Raw genomic sequence first — 5,535 nt, forward strand, 5'->3', positions numbered from 1 at the left:
CAATTCCTAGCCTTACTCTACACCAGCCATCCAAAATAATTCAAGGATTGTTTATACTAGGAAGTAAGGCATGCGACTAGCCCCAGTGTCACTTGGGTTGTGCGCACTACTCTATCTTGAGTTCCACACTCCAAACTTGGTCGTACACTATCATTATTTGACAGGATGTAAACTAAACTTTGTTCTACCTAAGCAAATGACTCAAGCCTCTAGAAATCGAACTTGTTCCTCATATGAGCATCATTAACCCTCTACAAGGGAGGGTTTAGCTCATGATCCTAGGAATAAATAACTTAAGAACTAAAAGAGAAGAAAAAGGAAAGAAGAAGAAGAAGAAGTTTTATTCTTTATGGGGAAGACTCCATTAACAACTACAAGGTTTTTCCAAAACTAAAAACATAAAACAAAACTTCCTATGTTATGTATGAAAAAAAAACTAACTTATAAATAAAAAATGGAATGAGTGCAAATCACAAGTGCTCCACTTTGGTATTGCTCCACTTTGTTAGTGCTCCACTTTGTCTACCTTAGTGCTAAAATAATGGAGAAACCACTAAGTGATGGGCCCACATATTTTGACCAATGGTGGATCTATATGGGCCCTGGTGATTTTTACAACTTCGTGTATTTACTTAGAGCTCGCTGCACTGATCGTTTTGACAGTTCATGTGCCGAATTCGGAGTCCAGAATCAAAAGATATGATCGTCAGAAGTTCATTCCACGACTTTTCTGCATCACTGACTTGATTTGACCTGAAAATGATCAGTGTTAAGTACACATGCTTTATTCTGGCATTTTTGAGCTTCAAATGGACAGAGAGAGAAGACTTTCAAGCACTATTTCGTACAACGTTTTCATACTAAAACGTAGGTTTTGCTAGAATTTTGTCATTTAACTGCTGAAATATGTGAAAACACAAAAATACAATTAATTTATATTTATTAAATGCATAATCAATCAATATGTAGTGTCTCTACGGGGTTTATAACATAGTTTTGGGTGCTTATCAATGTGACAAGGACAACTGTGAAGAAATGCACCATATACATGGAGTGACTCTCTAGGATAGATCGGGGAAAAAAGTAACTCTCAGAACTAACTTTTTTTTAACCACTCACAAGGACTGGGTAAATGAAAGGTCAAGTATACCCTTGATGTGAAATTAAAAATGGCTCGGGTAGATGAAATGTCAAGTATACCCCTGACGCGAAATAATAAACGGCCCGGCCCAACCGAATAACTTAGTGTATATAGTATGAACAATCATTGTTCGTACCTATTTATGGTATGAACAATCACTATTCATACGTCAACATAATGTGTGGTTAGTAAGAAGTATGAACAATCATTGTTCACACCTATTGGAGTATCATACGTTGAATAATCATTATCCATACATCAACATAAGTTATGAACAATCACTATTCGTATGACGATACAAACAATAATTGTTCATACCTATTCAGGAGGGGGGGGGGGGGGGTGTGTCATACCTTAACCTGAGCTATGAACAATATAATCATTGTTCAGACCTATTGGGTATGAGAATCATTGTTCATACATCAACATAATATATGGTCCGTATTGAACACCTATTGGAGTATGAACAATAATTATTCATAGCTATTTGGGGTATGAACAATTATTGTTCATACATTAACATGAGTTATGAACAATCACTATTCGGGGAAAAGGGGGGGGGGGGGTTTACCTCAACCTGAGCTATGAACAATCATTGTTCGTATGAATACTATTTAGGGTATGAATTGTTCATACCTCAACAGAATGTATGGTCCGTAGGAACACCTATTGGAGTATGAACAATTATTGCTTATACCTATTTGGGGTATGAATTGTTCATACCTTAACATGAGTTATGAACAATCACTGTTCATAAGTTCATACCTCAACATAATGTATGATAACTAAGAACACATATTGGAGTATGAACATACATATTTGGGGTATGAATGAACAATCATTGTTTATACCTCAACATGAGTTATGAACAATTATTGTTCATACATCAACATAACTAGTGTATGAAGTATGTTCACCTATTTGGGTATGAATAATCATTATTCATATAACAACATAAGGTATGAACAATGATTGTTCATACCAAAATGACAAAAGGGTAAAATTGGAAAATATTTATTTCAAATTCAGGCTAATTGTCCTTACGGATTATTTTCACTCGAAAATTGTCCTTTAGAGTTATTAAAAAAAAATGCTGGTTATGAGAGTGATTTTTACCAGAAATAATGGGCCTTGGGACCAATTTCTTGGTTGCATATATTTGTATTGCAAAAGCGGGCTTGTGGCAGAATACTGGTCACTGCCGGAGGGCAGCCTACAAATTGAATATAATGAAACTTCTAACTGGATACCATCACTTTGCTTTGATATACAACCACCAAGTCCTTAAAAGTACGTGTCATAAGAGAATTTTTGGAAAATAAATAGGATTTGAATTAGTGACCCAAATCTGTTGCATTAGTTTTTCGGAAAGCAGAATAAACTAGTAACAATTATTAAATACTACTAGAAAGTAGACCCGTGCATACGCACCTGCTCTTTTAAAAACTTGCTCAACAATCATAACTATACATATATAAATTTTCTAACAAATTATGATTCATGTTTTCGCCGCTAACCCGTTTTAAGTTCCTAACAATTGTTTTAATCATCAAGTCTTAAAAACCCGTTTTAATTTCTCAACAAATTGTTTTAATTAAGTTTTAAAAACATGTATTCATATTTTTAATAGGAGAAGGATTCTCGTTTTAATTGAAATGCTAGATTTTTTTATTTTTCAATAGGGGAGGAATTTCCATTATAATAGGAAAAGGATTTCCGTTTTAATTAGAAGTACTAGAATTTCTCTTTTCAATAGAAGATGAATTCCCATTTTAATAGGAGTCGATGACATGAAATTTTAAGAGAGCTAAAAAATACCCTTTTTGGGAGCTTTAATATTGATATACTAGAAATTAGACCCGTGCATACGATCGTCTCTTTTAAAAACTTGCTCAACAATTATAACTATTATATATATATATATATATATATATATATATATATATATATATATATATATATATATATATATATATATATATATCGGATATGCTAGGTGAATAGCCAATTTTAGGACAACCATCAAACAGCCAACTTTGGACCGTTAGATCGTTAGATAATCTAAACTGATATCAGAAACCAACCTTAAGCCTTAAGCACGATATTCCGATATTTTGATATTTCGAAAGATCGCCATTTTGTTCTCCAGAAACAAAAACTTACGCTACTGATTCAAACAAAAACCCAAATTACACCATTTCAAAATCAAAATCAAAATCAAACAATAAATTATTTAAACAAATTGGATTCAAATTCAAAATCAAACCCAAATTATTTAAACAAATCGGATTAATCAAAATTAAACTCCTAATTATTCAACCGAAAAATTCATACAAATCCATTCAAATTTTGGACCAATTTCAAACCCCATTTTCGATTTAAGGTATGTTTTCTTCGTTATTTAAAAGTATTTTGTGTTATTAACTGCTTGTATGGTAATTTTATTAGGTTTTGTTTATCGGATGTTAATTTTTATATTTTAATTTTCCTGCAGCCGATTTTAACATTGTTTCTATTTTTTTTTAATGTTATTGTTTTAGGGTTCCATAGTTATTACATGTCAGCTTAAATTATTTGATTTTACTATTCAGTTGATTTTACATTTGCATATTTTTTAATTTTTTAATTTTTTTCTTATACAGTAAAATTCGATCAATAAATGAGGTGTCCTATATCTGGAAGTTCAATATTTCCTTAGTTACAAGAGTAACTAAGTAAGACTTTTTCTATATTAATAAATAAGATACCGGTTTATCAAAATAAATAAATAAATCAAAAGTGGTTTTTATTTTTTGTTAATGGCAAGATTTATCTTGCGCAGTTTTGTTTAAAAAGAGCTTCTGTACCGTAATTAACTTGTCCACATATTATGGTTTCCTGGTTTCTAGTTGGAAGATGCTATGCACTCATGGTTTGGGATTCAGAGGGGTTTTGTAATTACAGTGATAATGTCATAGTGAAGATAATAATATTACGAATAAGTAATTACGGTACTAAAATGATATAATAGCCCAATCATATGGATGCATAGTATCTGTTACTTTGAATTTAACATCTGTTTCCCTGAATGCAATATGACCCACCTCATTTTAGATGGAAACCTTTTTTGAGTTCTTTGTATAAGTTGCTTTCCTAAGTTGCTTTCTTTCATAGGTATACCAAACTCGCTGAGCAAAAAAATATGTTTCAAACTAAAGCCAATTCAATAGAAGGCGGCACCATTATGGAAGATCTCTTTAGTTTTTGCCTTCTAGTATGTTGTTTCCAAATCAGCCCTTTTGTGGAACATTTTTCTAATCCTTCCATAGCTAAGGAAGGTTCAAATCTCTGCAGTCAGCGGAGCTGCACATTTATACTGACTTTTTAAGAATTGTTCTGGAAATCTTAAATGCGATTCTCACATATGCACTCCCTCGAAATCCAGAGGTAATTACTGGTTTTGTCGCGACGCACCTCGAGACAATTTTCAGTGTGTTCTCTTGATAATATATCCAATTCATATGCAGGTTGTGTATGCTATTATGCACTGACAAGAAGTCTTTCAGCCTTTCAAAAATCATCCATATAAGTGGTGGGTATTTGGTTAGTAGTTTGAATTTAGTATGTGTAAATCTTCGAAGAAGTATTATTTTGAGTAAAAGTTAGTATAATCTCTGTTTTATTTGGTATTTCATTTGTATTATGTTCTATGATTATATATGTTTATTTTTACTTGTATGTGTTTGTTGCGTTTAGTCGCACTTTTGAATGGACGTAGCTTTTTCAGAGCTTCGTCAGAGCTTCTTTCACAGGTAGCTTGGAAATCTCAAGGGAGCTTGGAGGAGCTCTATTTGGAGAATAACGACATCTCTGAGTTTGGAAATCTCAAGGGAGCTTGGAAGAGCTCAATTTGGAGAATAACGACATCTCTGAGTTTGGAAATCTCAAGGTAGCTTGGAAATCTCAAGGGACCTTGGAGGAGCTTGGAAGTTAATGACTGTGGCTATGGTTGGTGATGGCATCAATGACTCGCCAGCACTAGTTGCTGCTAAAGTTGGAATGGCAATAGAAGCAGGTACATACATCGCTATCGAGGCAGCTGACATTGTTCTCATACAAAGCAACTTAGAGGATGTGATAACTGCCATTGACCTCTCTAGAAAAACCTTCTCTCGCATTCGTCTAAACTACATTTGGGCTTTGGGTTACAATCTTCTAGGCATACCAATTGCCACAGGGGCTCTTTGGTAGTTGGGCATGGTTGCCTTGTGTTTTCAAGTTGGTAGTTGGTTTCTGTGTAAACTACATTTGGGCTATGGTAGTTGGGAATGGTTGCCTTGTGTTTTCAAGTTGGTTTTTGTTGGTCTTTCTATATACATATTCCGTATGTAATAAAGTTGGTTTCTGTTGGTCTT

General features: G+C 33.5%; 1 long non-coding RNA gene across 1 annotated transcript; it reads left to right on the forward strand.

Moving 5' to 3' along the window:
- Positions 1–3,409: 3,409 nt before the first annotated feature.
- LOC147476811 (uncharacterized) lies at positions 3,410–5,535 on the forward strand. Its single transcript, XR_015208457.1, has 3 exons — positions 3,410–3,524; positions 4,295–4,567; positions 4,648–5,535. It is a non-coding gene; the product is annotated as an uncharacterized LOC147476811 (long non-coding RNA).

This window comes from Coptis chinensis, chromosome 9, assembly GCF_015680905.1.
Source record: "Coptis chinensis isolate HL-2020 chromosome 9, ASM1568090v1, whole genome shotgun sequence".
NCBI lineage: Eukaryota > Viridiplantae > Streptophyta > Magnoliopsida > Ranunculales > Ranunculaceae > Coptis > Coptis chinensis.